At 49.0% G+C, this 17,520-nt stretch overlaps 1 pseudogene; it reads right to left on the bottom strand.

The window, feature by feature from the left end:
* Positions 1-17,263, bottom strand: part of LOC119949875 — a 32,735-nt pseudogene extending 15,472 nt beyond the window's left edge.
* Between the last annotated feature and the right edge of the window lie 257 nt (positions 17,264-17,520).

The raw sequence follows: 17,520 nt of genomic DNA, 5'->3' as shown, positions 1-17,520 counted from the left end.
CACCCCCCTCTCCTCAGCCTTTCCCCTGCCCCAAAGCCTACTCTGGTATCGGCAGTGGCCATCTGCATTCCGGGTAGAAATTGTTTTTTCTTTCAGCAATGGCAGCAGGGGACAAAGAAAATACCAAGTATTTGGGTTGGAGCCAAAGCAAAGCCAATTTACTGACTTTTAACCCAGTAGGAAGGAGCCCCCCCAGGGAGAGGGTGTGGGGAAAAGCCTAAGAATACTCTCTGTGGCAAGGAAGCAGCCAGATTCAGTCAGTGGTCAGATTACTACACTTGGAGGCTTAGGGGGGAGAGTAGAGAGGAAATCTCCAGCCATCCTGAGGAGGGATTGATCCAGAGACAAAGGACGTCTCCCTCAGAGATAGGACCATATCTTCAAGCCAGTCCAGTCCCTAGACCTGGTTGGATCTCAGCTCTTCACCTACCATCTTACTTGATGTCTTCACAAGCTCTCTTTCAGGTTTCTCTCTCAGATGTTGCACTAGGTCACTGGAACTGCTGTTATCACACAGCTGGCCACCTTAGCTATTCCTCTGTATTCAAATCAAACAAGAGGAATAAACCTGTTACTCCTCTTCCACCTTTCCATTCCCTCCCCAGCTTCTGTGGGGTCAATTGGTAGAGCTTTCTTTAAAGTATGGGTTTGAGCTGGGCAAGAATCAAATTATCTTACCTCCCTGTAAAGAGTCCCCTAGGCTGCACCCCCTAGAAGGAATATGGGACAATCTAACCACAGACCCTTGCCTATGCTGGGAAAGACCCAATTGAAGAGTGGGGATGGCTGAGGATTAATTAATTTGGAGAAGCCTAGTAGCAGCCCCCAACTCCATCATCTCAGCTGCTCTCATATCCCCTCACTCAGCCCCAGGCTGTTGGATCTGTCCCTTGGGTCCCCTTTTATGAATCCAAGTCTTGCACTGAACCCTGATCCTGGAGGGACACTAGAGTAATGTTTGTAAAACTAGCGGGAGCTCTAGCCATGCTCACAGAGCATGTGAGAAATAGACCCTTAAGATGCCAAGGCTGGAAGAGGAGCATTGCTAATCACTACCATTCTTCCAACTGTCTGGATCGTGGTGGGGCAGGGGTTTTCCCAGAGCAACTGAATTCAGAGGTCCATTTCTTAGGCCAAACTTCTTTGGATCCATTAATTATTTTCTTTTTCCCTGGGGCCAGGTTAGTCCAGTTAGCATGTCTCACAGGCATCATCTGAGTGCCCTTCTGTGTCTGGTCTCAAGCAGCCTGACTCTCCTGACCTGGCAAGGTTCTAATCTCTCTGGACTGCAGGTTTCCCTGCTGGGGTTGGCATCCTTCTGGAGTTGTTGGATGACTAATTGTCCCTCACACTCTATGGGGACTCAAAACCACAGGCTTGCTGACCAAAAATATACTCCAGCTCCCAGTCCCAAAGTACTTACTTTGGCTAGCTCCAGAGGCTGGTATGTTATGAAGGGTTTGATCATGGGCAGTTCCACTCTGGGAAATGGCTTTGGTGAATAGGCCCCTGGATAAAGGGAAAGCATCTGTGGGAACCTGGACAAATGATAGGCCACGTTAGAGGTTTCCCTGGAAGCAGGGATGATGACCTTCTAGAAGAGTTAGGTGGAGATCTGTTGAAGGCCAGAATTGCCTCTGAGAACCCAAGGTCCTAGTTCACTGTGTCTTTGTGGAGGTCTGATGGAAGCAGACCCAACTAGCCGGGTGGAACTCACCGCTTTCAGCTCTGAACATATACACCAAGCAACTGAATTCTCTCCTCTCCTTGCCACACTGCTGGGCACTAGACCCAAACCAAATCACCAGCACATCATTCCTCTTTTTGCCCCACCTTTTCCTGTCCTTTCTCTTTACTCTCCCCTCCCCTTTCTGGATACTTGCTTTAAACACAATCGGTTTTGTTTTTGATAACTGGCAAATTATTATAGGCGTTCAGATGATTGTGCTGCATGTAGATGTCTTGGGTGGTGGTGGTGAGGTCTGGAGGAAAAGGATGGGCTGAATTATAAAAAGCAGAACTTCTAAATTTCAAATATGGTCAAATTCTCTCCCTGTCTCTGCCTTCCTTCTTTGTCACCTCTGTCTCAGCCTCTTCTCATTTCCTGCATCTCTCATCTCCTCCTTTTTCACCCCATGCTACTTGTCCAGGTCAGGGAAGTAGCATGGCCTATGGAAAGAATATGAAACTAGCAACCAGGAAGCCTGGATTCTAATCCTAGCTCTGCCGTTAGCTTGCTATGTGAACTTGGGCACAACACTTAACCTCTGTGGGTCTCAGTTTCCACTGCAGTGGGGGTGAGATACCTCCTCTCCCTTCATCTTAGACTGTGAGCCCCACTTGGGACAAGAACTGTTTTCAAAACCCGAGTTAAAATTCCCTTTCTCAAGAGTTTCCTAGCACCCCAACTTACAAGGGCAGAGAAATGGAGATCCCGCCTGCTGACTGCCCAAAAGCTGTCACACACCCAGGGTCCCTGCCAAAGCCTTCAGTGTTCTCCTGGATCCCACTGCAATGCTGACACCTGGTCCAGGAGTCCCTCAGTTTCCACGAGCATGTGACATCTCCAGTACTGAAAGCAAGAATGCCCAGAAGAACACCATCATTCATTCATTCATTCAATCGTATTTATTGAGCACTTACTGTGTGCAGAGCACTGTATTAAGTGCTTGGGAAGTACTAGTTGGCAACATATAGAGACGGTCCCCTACCCAACAACGGGCTCACAATCTAGAAGGGGGGAGACAGACAACAACAAAACAAAACATGTGGACAGGTGTCAAGTCGTCAGAACAAATAAAGCTAGATGCACATCATTAACAAAATAAATAGAATAGTCAATATGTACAAGTAAAATAGAGTAATAAATCTGTGCAAACATATATACAGGTGCCATGGGGAGGGGAAGGAGGTAGGGGCGGGAGGGGGATTGGGGAGGAGGAGTGGAAAAGGGGGGCTCAGTCTAGGAAGGACTCTTGGAGGAGGTGAGCTCTCAGTAGGGCTTTGAAGGGAGGAACAGAGCTACGCTTGGCGGATGTGTGGAGGGAGGGCATTCCAGGCCAGGGGGAGGACATGGACCGGGGGGTTGATGGTGAGGGACAGGCGAGAACAAGGTACAGTGAGGAGGTTAGTGGCAGAGGAGCGGAGGGTGTGGGCTGGGCTGTAGAAGGAGAAAAGGGAGGTGGAGGTAGGAGGGGGCGAGGTGATGGAGAGCCTTGAAGCCGAGAGTGAGGAGTTCCTTCATAGTTTAATAACCTGAGCATTAACGGGGAGCCTGGTGTCACCTAGGGGCTGTGAGTTTGACAAAGTCTTTTGGGGGAACCATAGAGAAACAGCATGACCTAGTGGAAGGACACAGGAGTGGGAGTCAGGAGACCGTGGTTTCTAGTCACAAACTTGCCACTTAATTGCTGTGAGACTTTAGGCAAAGTCATTTCATTTCTTCTGTGTCTTAGTGTCTTCATCTGTAAAATGGGGGGTGAAATACCTGTTCTCCCTTCCCCTTAGGCTGTGGAGTCCCAAGTGGGACAGGGACCTTGTTGGACCTGATGATCCCTGTATCTAGCCCAGCACTTAGTACAGTGCCTTGACACACAATAAGTGCTTAATGAATATTATTATCACTACTGTTATTTTTATCTAGGCTCAACCCCATTCTGTACATGTGCAGTTTGCTAATCCCTCTCCATGCAATGGCTAGTTCAGATCCCAACCCTGAACTCCATCCTGATTGTACCCATACACTTCTTCAACTCACCAAACTACCTTGAATGTTTCGCCAGGATCTCTTCAGGGCTAGTCTACCCCAGAAATCAAGTGAGTTTACTCTATGCCAGGGCTCAGCTCCCTAGAAATTACAGAGGGCAGGTCCTTTCTGCTGGTGACCCAGCTGGGCAGGATTGATTTGATGGGCTGACCAGTCCCTCCCACCCACTCTCCCCAGCCTGGCACAAGCCTCCTCTGGCCTGCTGGGCTGCTCTCTCACTGGTCTCTCCAGTTCAGATGAAAGTGTGGGGGTGGCATTGACACTGGGGTATAGGGCTAAAATCTGAGCTGGTTCTTGGGCAGACTGGATTTAGCCATGGGTTGTACATGGCCAACTTTTGTTTCATTCTAACAGCTTGGCCACACTATCTCTGTGAATCTGCCCTTGATCTCTATCCCTAGGGCTGTTGCCTTTGGAACCAGCCCAATAGCCAGCTAATTTTTAAGGATCCAGATTACATTTCTGTCAATTCTTGTTGGGAACCATGTCTTTGGTGGATTCTGGGTAGGGTCTAGTTCACTATTAGGGCACAACTAAATGCAGTTCAGGTGGGAACCCTTGAAGATCCCAAGAAAGCCCCTCTGCCTCCAAGTAGGGAGGATGTTTATCCCGACCCTCACCTGAGGAAGCCAAAGACTCCCAACCTGTACTGGAGTAGAATGACAACCACATCCTCAAAGGCTGATAACCAGGCCCCATCATACGTGGAAGCTGCTTCTACGAGGAACGCCCCTCCGGGGAACCAGACCATCACCTGCAATAAGAAGAAGCAGAGAGTTATTCCTGGAAGCAAAATGACTTAGAATCCCTTGTTGGGAGATGTGGTGTTCCCATTCCCCACAAGCTCTTTCTTTTCCTTCCCCAGCCATCAGCCTGTCCCACTCTTTCTGTAGCATGACTGTTTCTTATTTTCTCTTCTCACTCTTATTCCCTGGAGGCTGAAGTTTGCTATGTATCAAACACTGTTCAAGCCACTGGGGTAGATACAAGATAATTAGGTTGGACACAGTCCCTGTCACCACATGAGGCTCACAGTCCAAATAGGAGGGAGAACAGGAGAACTGAGGTACAGAGAGAAGTTGAGTGACTTCCCCAAGGTCACACAGCAAACAAATGGCAGAGCCAGGATTAGAACCCAGGGTCCTCTGGCTCCCAGGTCCGTGCTCTTTCTACTAAACCACGCTGCTTCACCCTGAATAACTTTTTGAAGAAGGAAATGATTGGGGTGGGGGAGTTCCACCTCTGGAACCCTCCAAACCTTCTCTTTCTAAGGGGAAGTTGCCTCTCTCCTCCAAGCTCTGTCTCTCAAGCGTCTAGGCTTTTTCATTTTATATGGGCGGGGCAGGGGGGGGTGGTCCTGGGAGACAGGCCAGGCAACAAGCTCATTCCAGGATTAGAGACAGAACAAGGGAGGCCTGGACTCTCAAACAGGCAAACGAATCACAAATCACACTCCCATCCTGCAGGGTAATTGCTGTTGGGGGTTACTGTAATATATTTCACCTGAGGGGGGATTGGTCCAGGCCTGGCACCCCCAAAGAACAGCCCCGTTCCTGGGACGGGGGGAAGGTAACATTCCCCTCAAGATGCCAATAGCCTTTCTCATCTGTAGAGCTGGCTGGTACATCTGACGCCCAGGCCCCAGTATTTCAATTCCACAGATGAGACTTCCTCTTATCTCTCCAGTCGTTCATTCTGTCTCTTTTGCAGGCTCCTCCTCCCCCTCCCATCCCCTTACTGTGGGGGTTTCCCCCAAGGTTCAGTGCTTGGTCCCCCTCTGTTCTTGAACTACACTCACTCCTTGGTGGACCTCATTCGCTCCCACGGCTTCAACTTCATCTCTACACTGATGACACCCAGATCTACATCTCACCCCCCCTGCTCTCTCCCCCACTCTCCAGGCTCGTATCTCCTCCCTGCCTTCAGGACATCTCCATCTGATGTCTGCCGCCATCTAAAAACTCAATAGGTCCAAGACTGAACTCCTTGTCTTCCCTCCCAAACCCTGCCCCTCTCCCCTGAGCTTTCCCATCTCTGTTGACGGCACTATCATCCTTCCTGTCTCACAAGCCCGCCCACCTTGAGTCATCCTTGACTCCCGCTCTCTCATTCACCCTTCACATCCAAGCCGTCACCAAAAACCTGCCAGTCTCAGCTCCACAACTATGCCAAGATCCGCCTTTCCCCTCTCCATCCCAAACCGCTACCTGCTCGTTCAAGCTCTCATCCTATCCCGTCTGGGACTACTGCATCAGCCTTCTCTCTGATCGTCCCATCCTCGTGGTCTCTCCCCTCTTCAATCCATTCTTCATGCCGCTGCCTGGATTGTCTTTGTCCAGAAACGCTCATGGGCACGTTACTCCCCTCCTCAAAAATCTCCAGTGGCTACCAATCAATGTGCCGCATCAGGCAGAAACTCCTCTCCTACCCTCGGCTTCAAGTCTCTCCATCACCTGCCCCCGTCCTACCTCACCTCCCTTCTCTCCCTTCTACAGCCCACCCTGCACCCTCCGCTCCTCTGCCGCTAATCTCCTCTCCGTGCCTTGCTCTCGCCTGTCCCACCATCGACCCCCGGCCCCCTCGTTATCCCCCCAGGCCTGGAATACCCTCCCTCTGCCCATCCGCCAAGCTAGCTCTCTTTCTCCCTTCAAGGCCCTACTGCCACGAGCTCACCCTCCTCCAGGAGGCCTTCCCAGACTGGGCCACCTTCCTTCCTTCTCACCTTCATTCCCCTCTCCATCCCCCCCATCTTACCTCCTTCCCTTCCCACAGCACCTGTATATATGTATATATGTTTGTACATATTTATTACTCTATTTATTTATTTATTTTACTTGTACATATCTATTCTATTTTATTTTGTTAGTATGTTCTGGTTTTGTTCTCCTGTCTTCTAGAGAACTGTCTTCTCTGTCTTTCTAGACTGTGAGCCCCACTGTTGGTAGGGACTGCCTCTATATGTTGCCAATTTGTACTTCCCAAGCGCTTAATACAGTGCTCTGCAAACAGTAAGCACTCAATAAATACAATTGATTGATTGATTTGATTGAGACCCCCTGCCCCCGACAGACCGAGGTCAGTGAATCAATGGTGGCAGATGGGGTAAAAAGCCCTGCTCAGCCCAGGAGCAGCCCAAGAACCCTTGACCCTCAGCCCAGAGCCCTAACTGCTAGGCCATACTCCCGTCTCACAGAGCAAACTCCTGCGGTGTCCGAGGTGGGTCAGATAGAGGTGGCAGAGGTGCAGTTGGCACATGGTGCTGAAGTGGAGAGCCTGGACCTCTAGCTAATGCTGCCGGGATGACTGTGGGAACCTTTGGAACTGGGCTTACAGGTAACTTGCTTCTTCTGTTTACATGGGCCGGAGAGTACACATTTAGGTAATGACAATCCTTTCCAAACTTCAGCCAGACATTGTTTCTCCTGTTTGTGAAAATCACGGATGCAATCTGTCCCCAGGACTCTTGTAGACACCTGAAAGATAAAGAGGAATCCTTTTGTGGAATGGTAGAATTCTCTCACTGAAACATTTTGAGGGGACCAGCCATAGAGCCAGGCAGGCCCCCCAAACGAATGCAAAGTTAGGTCACATGCTGGAATCAATCAATGCATTTATTGAGCACTTATTGTGGGCTGAGCACTGTACTAAGCACTTGGGAGAGTACAATACAATACACATTCCCTGGTCCACAGAGAGCTTCCAGTCTAGAAGAGGGGTCCAGACATGAAAATAAATGACACATATGTACATAAGTTGCTGTGGGGCTGAGGGTGGGGGGTGAATGCCAAGCACTTATAGGGGTACAGTTACAAGTGTATACGTGATGCAGAAGGGGAGAGTGCAATTGGGGGGAAAGAGGACTTAATCAGGGAGGGTCAGGATAGATTCTGACCCAGACCTTCAGATTTTTCAGCACTTCCTGTATATATCTACAAGATTACCTATTCTAATTATTTCTTTTACATTAATGTCTGTCTCCCCCCTCAAGACTGTAAGCCCACTGTGGCAGGAAATTTGTCTACTGACTCTGCTATGCTGCACCTCCCAAGCGCTTAGTACAGTGCTCTGCACACTGTAAGCGATTAAAAAAAATAGCATTGATTGATTGATTGAGTCCCAGCTAGATATGTACCCACTACCAGCTGCTCTGACGTGGAAGTGTTTTAACCAGTTTCCACCAGTTAAACCAGAAAGGCCTGGGCATTGTTTATCTTCCCATGCTGCATTCAGAGCTGTTCCACTACCTCCCCAAATTGTTCTGGGTAAACAACTGATACCAAAGGTTAGAGCAAGCCTGTTTTACAGCCTGGCAGGCACATGATCAATCAGGGTCTTTGCCATGCCAGGAGGCATTAACGTAACTGAAACCTGGGGACAGACAGACAGACAGAGGAGCACCCAAAAAACCCTACCCAAGGTTCAGGGGGACAGTTTTCCTGGGGCTCACTCCCAAAGGGGCTGGAGTGGAATGCCAAGACCCCATCCTCTCCCAGAGGAAACAGGGTTTTATTGCCAATGAGGCCAGAACTACCAATTCAGGGCCCCATTGCGGCTTGCAAAGAGATCCATCGATCCTCTTGAAAATATTCCAGTTCTACCGATAGAGGGTTGTTTCTCAGCCCCAAGAAAACAAGCTCCTTGTGGGCCGATTTGGAAGAGTTTGGTCTGGATTAGGGTCAGGAGACACAACTTTCCCTAGGTCACTACCACCAAAATCCCCATAGATCCTGATCTTGTGATCCCTGAAGGCTCTGTCTGACTGGCTGGGCTGGGCTGGTTTGGGGGGTGACAGCCAGCCTAGGGGGTCAGCGAGCCCTGTATCAGCTGGTCTCTCAAGGGTCTCGTCCACGTTCTGAGCCTATGAGAGAACCATGGTTTGAAGTGAGGTGCTTACGAGTTGGGGTAGGTGGTCGCCTGCCTCACTCCTTCCCAAGGCTCAGGGAGGCTGTGGAGGAGCAAATCTCAGGGACCCCAGAAGGGGCCTTGGCAAAAGGGACTCCCAGATAAACACTGACGGGTATTCCTCTGATGCAGGTAGTCTTGCCTGGAGCACCCCATACTGCGTCACTACCACAGGTGGGGGAACTTGTCCAGGTGTCACCTATGGAGGAAAAGAGAAGAATCGGGAGATGAGTCTGGAGGAGGCAGGAAGGGTTTCCATCTCTTCTGCTTATCATGGAATCTCACAGTCCGTCAACTGGAAGAGCCCTGGGACTCTTTCATCCTGACCCTGACCCCTGACCCCACCCAGGAACTACTTATTTCAGCCAAACCAATGTAGGTTTCAGACACCATTAACCCCCTACCTTTTCACTTCCAAAAAAAGGATTTATCCTCTAATCTTGTGAAATGGCAAGCACCAGTCCCAGCCTCTGCTCCTGTTGGGAGCGTTTTACAACATAACTAGTAGAGGAAGAAAAAATATCTGGGGAAGGCTTTCAGGGGCTGTTCTCACTCCTCACACCTTTGCAAATCTTCTCTGATATATTTGTAGCTAGTTAGTCATTGCCCATCTTGGAAGGCCTCACCCACCCCTGCTGGGGAAGCTGCACCCCTTAGTTATTACTGCCTCTGCCCTTGAATTGCGCAACTGAGGACAGATGTAGCTAAGAAGTCTTCTCGAGTACATGACAGATGGCTCTCTATATAAAGTAGCTGAAGCCATCTCTCTGAGTTACTGTCAAATACTCTGGCTCAGAGATGGCTCCCAAGTGGCAATTGGCTGGGAGAAGCAGGGGGTAGGGACAAAGGGGACCAGGAGGAGGAGGAGGAGGAAGAGAATGAAGAGACATCTGGAAGGTCAGAGCCCAAGAGCCTGTAGCCATTGGGATAGATGGGGCAGAACCCAGCCCACACTAGGGGCCTGAGAGCCTGGCTGCAGATGGGACGGTGGGGAGCACTGACAGGGACAAGGAGAGGGGCAAATTGGGGGTGAGGCAGGACCCACTGACAGGAATGAGGAGAGGGGCAAGGCGGGGAGTCAGGGCAGGGATAAGGGCAGTACAACCAGGGCCCAACCAGTCTTTTTCTGCTAGTTGGCAATTAGGAAAGCAATGACTCTCAAAGAAGGAAAAAAAATATCAAGAAGAAAAAAGATCTAGAAGATCTCCATGAATAGAGTCTCTCCAGAGAAGGGTCTCTTTTTCTGATATTTCTCAAGCAACACTTGGCTCAAACACTTTCCAGCCATGCCTGAATGCAGTGTTCACATCCATTCTGCGATGGTTGGCGAGTAGATGAACAACAGCTGGCGGAAGGAATTCCCTTGGATCCCAACCCACTTCTGTCATCTGTCCTTCAGCATGAAGCTGCACACACCAGCCCTCCTTCATGTATTCTGATGGGAGTGGCCTGGCAAAGCTCCCAATCAATCAATGATATTTATTGAGTGCTTACTATATGCGCAGCACCGTACTAAGTGTTTGGGAGAGTACAAGTCAACAGAACTTAGCATGCATGTTTCCCAGGTTGAAAGCCATCCCCTTTCCCACATCGAGTCCAGTATTCTTAGGTGACCACAGCATTCTTGAAAGAAACCAGGATTCCACCTCCTTCCAGAGTTGGATTGAGTTCATGACAACATGCAGCATGGCTTAGGGGCAAAGAGGGGCTTAGGGGCTTTGGAGTCAGAGGATGTGGGTTCTAATCCAGGCTGCACCACTGGTCTGTCGTGTCATCTTGGGCAAATCATTTCACTTCTCTGTGCCTCAGTTACCTCATCTGTAAAATGGGGATTAAGACTGTGAGCCCCATGTTGGGTAGGGACCGTGTCCAACCTGATTACTTGTATCTACCCCAGTGCTTATAGAACAGTGCTTAGGCATATAGTAAGTGCTTAACAAATAGCATAATGATAATGATATTCTGTCATCCAGAGCAGCCCTACCCCCAACCTCCGTGCGTGCACATGCACGTGTGCGCGCACACACACACACGCACACATACACACACACACACCACACATGCACATCCAACTGGAGGAAAGACAGAGAGGGAGAAAGGGAAATTCTTGCCAAGCAATGTCTTACGGGTGCAGTTTCCAGCTATAGTCCTCAGTATCCAGATTCTTTCAGAACTATATTTCCCATAAATATTTGGGAACAAAGATAAATACCAGGCAGTAGTATTAAAGTCATTGTAAAGTACAAGGCCACCCCACCTCGGTTAATTGTTCTGGGTGGGCTGGAAAGCAGTTTAGGCCTTCGATTTTATCCAATATTTCAAAGGATTTAGTAATATTTTTGCTATCATGTTGATATCATTGCTAAATCATATTCCCTTCCTCACCCCAAAACAAAAAAAAATCCTAGATCCACCCCCTGCCTACAAGGTTGGATTTTCAGGGGCTTGATTCAATTTGACCCAGGCTCTCTCTGGCCCAAGTCCAGCCTGAGGCCCACAGGCAAAAAAACAATTGGAAGTCTGATATACCAGAACCACAAAGGAAAATAAAATTAAGCCAGCGTGAAGGAGGGATAGAAGGAACAGGAGGAAGAGGAATAGGAAGAGGCGGAGGAGGAAAAGAAAAAGGAAGAGAAAGGTGTGTGGGTGGATCATCCAAACTGGAGAGAAGTTGTATGCATGAGAGCCTTCAGTCACAATTCGCACCATCTTGAACACCAGAAGATCCATGAAAGAGAGAAATCCTATGAATGTAACAGATGCAGGAAAGCCTTTGGTCTTTGTTCGAACCTCATTTGAGCTCAGAGATTTCCCAGCAACAAGAAGATTTACAAATGCAGTGAATGTGGAAAAACTTTTCCTCTTAGCTCCTACCCTCCTTTGACATTGCAGAATCCAAATGGGGATGAAACCCTATAAATGTCAGTGTGGGAGAGCCTTGGTTCAGAGCTCACAGCTGGTTCAACACCAAAACATGCATGTTGGAGAAAATGCCAAAGCTAGATTGTGGGAGAGGCTACCCACCGAGCTGCAGCCTTATTAAACTTCAGCCTGAGCCATGAGGAGCCTGAAACTTCTCTTCTTGTACACAGTCCTTGACTCTTATGTTTTCTTCATTTTTCTTGTTTAATAATAATAATAATAATGCTATTTGTTAAGTACTTAACATTTGCCAAGCATTATATTAAGTGCTGGAGTAGATACAATATAATCAAGTCAGCTTGGGGCTCACAGTCTAAATAGGAGGGAAAAGAGGTATTGAATCCCCATTTTGCACATGAGAGAACTGAGGTATGGGGATAAGTGACTTGCCCAAGGTCACAAGGCAGGAACATAGTGAAGCAGGGATTAGAATCCTGGTCCTCTGACTCCCAGGCCTGGACTCTTTCCACTAAGCCACTCTGCTTCCACCTGTTTCATTTTTCCTTATGTGTCTGTACCTACCATTCCAATACCTCCTACCATTCCTTTCCAAGCTCCTTGAATGAGTTATCTACACGCGCTGCCCTCCGACACCAACTCTCTCCTCGACCCCCTACAGTCTGGCTTCAGTCCCCTACATTCCATGGAAACTGCCCACTCAAAGGTCACCAATGACCTCCTGCTTGCCAAATCCAACGGCTCTATCCTAATCCTCCTCGACCTCTCAGCTGCCTTCGACACTGTGGACCACCCCCTTCTCCTCAACACGCTATCCAACCTTGGCTTCACAGACTCCGTCCTCTCCTGGTTCTCCTCATCTCTCTGGTCATTCATTCTCAGTCTCTTTTGCAGGCTCTTCCTCCCCCTCCCATCCCCTTACTGTGGGGGTTCCCCAAGGTTGAGTTCTTGGTCCCCTTCTGTTCTCGATCTACACTCACTCCCTTGGTGACCTCATTTGCTCCCACGGCTTCAACTATCATCTGTACGCTGATGACACCCAGATCTACATCTCTGCCCCTGCTCTCTCCCCCTCCCTCCAGGCTCGCATCTCCTCCTGCCTTCAGAACATCTCCATCTGGATGTCTGCCCGCCACCTAAAACTCAACATGTCCAAGACTGAACTCCTCTGTCTTCCCTCCCCAAACTCTGCCCTCTACCTGACTTTCCCATCACTAGTGGACGGGGCACTACCATCCTTCCCGTCTCACAAGCCCGCAACCTTGGTGTCATTTCTCCGACTCCGCTCTCTCATTCACCCTTCACATCCAAGCCGTCACAAAACCTGCCCAGTCTCAGCTCACGCAACATTGCCAAGATCTGCCCTTTCCCCCCCCCCCCTCCTCTCAATCCAAACCGCCTACCCTGCTCGTTCAAGCTCTCATCCCCATCCCCATCGGGGACTACTGCATCAGCCTTCTCTCCGATCTCCCCATCCTCGTGTCTCTCCCCACTTCAATCCATACTTTCACGCCGCTGCCCTGGATTGTCTTTGTCCAGAATGCTCTGGGCATGTTACTCCCACCCTCCCTCCAAAACATCTCCAGTGCGCTACCAGTCAATCTGCGCATCAGGGCAGTAACTCCTCACCCCTCGCCCTTCAAGGCTCCTCCATCACCCTCGCACCCCCTCCAACCTCACCCTCCCCTTCTCTCCCTTCTACAGCCCACCCTGCACCACCTCCGCTCCTCTGCCACTAATCTCCTCACCGTGCCTTGTTCTTGCCCTGTCCCGCCATCGACCCCCGGCCCACGTCATCCCCCTTGGCCTGGAATACCCTCCCTCTGCCCATCCCGCCCAAGCTAGCTCTCTTCCTCCCTTCAAGGCGCTACTGAGAGCTCACCTCCTCCAGGAGGCCTTCCCAGGACTGAGTCCCCTCCTTCCTCTCCCCCTCCGTCCCTCTCTCCATCCTCCTGTCTTACCTCCTTCCCCTTCCCCACAGCACCTGTATATATGTATATATGTTTGTACATATTTATTACTCTATTTATTTATTTATTTTACTTGTACATATCTATTCTATTTATTTTATTTTGTTAATATGTTTTGTTTTGTTCTCTGTCTCCCCCTTCTAGACTGTGAGCCCACTGTTGGGTAGGGACTGTCTCTATATGTTGCCAACTTGTACTTCCCAAGTGCTTAGTACAGTGCTCTGCACACACTAAGCACTCAATACATATGATTGATTGATTGATTGTTGCCAGCCCCTGCCCCCACTTATTCTTAAATTGTCTAGACTCACGATAATAGAATGTGTCTAATTCTCACCTTGTGTATTTTTCCCAACATTTAGTACAGTGCTTTGCACACATTAGGTACTTAATAAATATGATTACTGCTATAATAGGATAGAAAGAAGAGTCACTTCTCTTGCACTACAACCCAACTCCACATGCCTTTGCTCCCTCCCAAACCAAGCTACACTGGTGGGCCATACTTTAGTCTCTCTCCACTCTCAAACCTCTTGTTTACTCCCCTCACTCCCTCCCTAGCACTCCCCTCTTCCTTCACATCTGGAAGACCACTGCTCTCCCCATCTTCAAAGTCCTACTAAAATCACATCTCCTTCTTGATTAATCTCACATCTCATTCAATCATTCATTCATTCAACCGTATTTATTGAGTGCTTACTGTGTGCAGAGCACTGTACTAAGCACTTGGAAAGTACAATTTAGCAATAAATGCAATACCTGCCCACAGTGGGCTCACAGTCTAGAAGGGGTGAGACAGGCATCAAAACAAGTAAACAGGCATCAGTAGCATAAATATAAATAAATAGAATTAAAGATATATACACATCATTAATATAAATAAATAGAATAATAAATATGTACATATATACATAAGTACCGTGAGGGGGAGGGGGGATAGAGCAAAGGGAGGGAGTCGGGGTGATGGGGAGGGGAGGGGGAGCAGGGGAAAAGGAGAGCTTAGTCTGGAAGGCCTCCCTGAGCCTTCAGTAGGGTTTTGAATGGGGGAAGTGTGACTGTTTGGCAGATTTGAGGAGGGAGGGCATTCAAGGCCAGAGGTAGGATGTGGGCCAGGGGTTGACGGTGGGACAGGTGAGTATGAGGCACAGTGAGAAGGTTAGCACCAGAGGAGTGGAGTGTGCGGCCTGGGATGTAGAAAGAGAGAAGGGAGGTGAGGTAAGAGTGGGCAAGGTGATGGAGAGCTTTGAAGCCAATAGTGAGGAGTTTTTGCTGGATACAGAGGTTGATAGGCAACCACTGGAGATTTTTGAGGAGTGGGGTGACATGCCCAGAACGTTTCTGTAGAAAGATAATCTGGTCAGTAGAGTGAAGTATAGACAGGAAGTTGGGAAATCAGAAAGGATGCTGATGCTATCCAGTCGGGATAGCTACTTCCATTAAAGCACTTCCTCTTCATCTAAGCCCTTTGGGGTCCCTCCCTCCCCCCCAGCATTTGTGGACATGCTAATTTGTAAGCTCCTTGAGGGCAGGAATTTTGTCTACTAACTCTATTGTATTCTCCAAGAGTTTAGTACAGCTATCTGCCCACAGTAAGCACTCAATAAATACTACTGATGGATTTAATTGTTCAATTCAGACTCTCTTCTCAAAGGGAGGCAGAGCCAAAGATAATGAGATGTCCAAAACCAGAGACAAGCTTCTCTCTGAAGGCAATGCCCTTCTCTCCTTCTACAGCCCAGCCCGCACCCCTCCGCTGCTCTGCCGCTAATCTCCTCACCCGTGCCTCCTTCTCGCCTGCTCAGCCATCGACCCCAGCCCACGTCATCCCCCGGCTTGGAATGCCCCTCCCTCCCAATATCCGCCAAGCTAGCTCCTCTTCCTCCCCTTCAAGGCCCCTACTGAGAGCTCACCTCCTCCAGGAGGCCTTCCCAGACTGAGCCCCCCTCCTTCCTCTCCCCCTCCGTCCCCTCTCTCCATCCTCCCATCTTACCTCCTTCCCTTCCCCACAGCACCTGTGTATATGTATATATGTTTGTACATAGTTATTACTCTATTTATTTATTTTACTTGTACATATCTATTCTATTTATTTTATTTTGTTAATATGTTTGATTTTGTTCTCTGTCCTCCCCCTTCTAGACTGTGAGCCCACTGTTGGGTAGGGACTGTCTCTATATGTTGCCAACTTGTACTTCCCAAGCGCTTAGTACAGTGCTCTGCACACTAAGTGCTCAATAAATACGATTGATTGATTGATTGATTCAGTGCAAGACGGCCCTAATCCTGGTACCCATGCTGAGAAGCAGTGTGGCCTAATAGAAAGAACACCAGCCTGGGAATCAGAGGACCTGGGGTCTTACCCCTGCTCTGCCACTTGCTTGCTGTGTGACCTTGGACAAGTCACTTAATTTATCTGTGCCTCAGTTTTCTCTTCTGTAAAATGGGGATTCAATACCTGTTAACCCTCCTAATTAGATTGTGAGTCCCATGTGGGACAGAGACTGTGTCCAACCTGACTATCCCTGTCTCTACCCCAGTGCTAGCTACATAATAAACTCTCAACAAATGACCTTGGGCAATGTCACTTAACTTCTCTGTGCCTCAGTTACCTCATCTGTAAAATGGGGATTAAATTCTACGCCCTCCCACTTAGATTGTGAGGCTCATATGGGGCAGGGACTGTATCCAACCTGATTAACTTGTAAATACCCCAGTTCTTAGAACAGTGCTTAGCACACAATAAACACTTAACAAGTGCCACAATTATTATCATTATTACTACCTTAAATGGGGCTGGGGATGAGGCAAAAGGTACAGAGCAAAAAGGGGGCATGAAGAGGGGAAAAAAAGGAGGGGGAGAAAGGGGAGAGAGAAGAAAGGGAAAGGGCAGAAGGAAAGAGGGGAAATGAGAGAAGGAGAAGAGGTGAAGCAAAGAGAAAAAGTGGAAAGGGGGAGACTTACCATCACCAGTTGTCCCCCTTTTCTGCCATCCCCCAGCATCTGAAACATGATAATGGTCCCACATTTATGAGCACCCCATTGGTGTGGTGCACTGCCTTGGTCTATGGGAGCTCCTTCACCCTGGAGTCCGATGGCCAAGACCCCTGGGGCCCCAATGTGGTCAGCAGAGCTCCTGCAGCAAAACCCAGGTGACCCCTTTGTTAAGATACTACCCTTTTAGGAGGGAAAATTCCAGAGAGAAAGAGGAAGAGCCAACAGGAACATAGGCAACTGGACAAAGTTAAAACGTATATTTATGGCATTTTTTAAGTGCTTATTTCATGCTAAGTGCTGGAGTAAATACAAGGCTATTAGATGAGGCACAGTCCTACATGGGATCAAGATGTCTCTCTTACCCATTTTACATATGTGGAAACTGAGACCCAGAGAGGTTAAGTGACATGCCCAAGTTCACACAGCAGGCCAGTGACAGAGCTGAGAATTGAATCCAGGCCCACTGGACCATCCTGGCTGGCATGCCAAGCTCTGGCTGCATCTCTGTTACTACTTCCAAGTCCACTGCTGCTGCTGCTTGCCTTTTCTAGGGTCTACACAGGCCCAGCTGCCATCTAAAGGACCAACCTAATGCCTGGTCCACTCTACCTCTGCTTTGGTAGCAGAGGCCCAGAAAGGAGGCTAGACCAGGGCCCAGGCTTCTGGCTCGGTAGCTCCGGTGGTTCGAACCTATCAGTAGCACCTGAAATGTGGCCGTGGTCTCCGGGAACCTGGATTTAAACAGGCCCATTCCCCATCACCCCCTCATTCTACCACAATCGATGCAGCAACTTAAAAACACTGCTGCTGTTTGCTTAGATGTTCATGGGATTAAATTAGTCAGCACATCTGAACTGAGCCCCTCAGGGCCCTCAGCTAGGGATTTGAAGTTTCAAGCCAGAAAACAGATATGAGCCCTGTCCTCATGGAGCTTTCTGAGATGAAGGAGTGTCCCATCAAAAATGACAGATGAGCCTCGGGTCTGAGACTGCTGAGCCAAGAAGCTGC

The sequence above is a fragment of the Tachyglossus aculeatus genome, chromosome X1 (genome assembly GCF_015852505.1).
Source record: "Tachyglossus aculeatus isolate mTacAcu1 chromosome X1, mTacAcu1.pri, whole genome shotgun sequence".
Classification (NCBI taxonomy): Eukaryota; Metazoa; Chordata; class Mammalia; order Monotremata; family Tachyglossidae; genus Tachyglossus; species Tachyglossus aculeatus.
The sequence above is the reverse complement of the archived record's forward strand: the minus strand, read 5'-3'. Positions and strand labels throughout refer to the sequence as shown.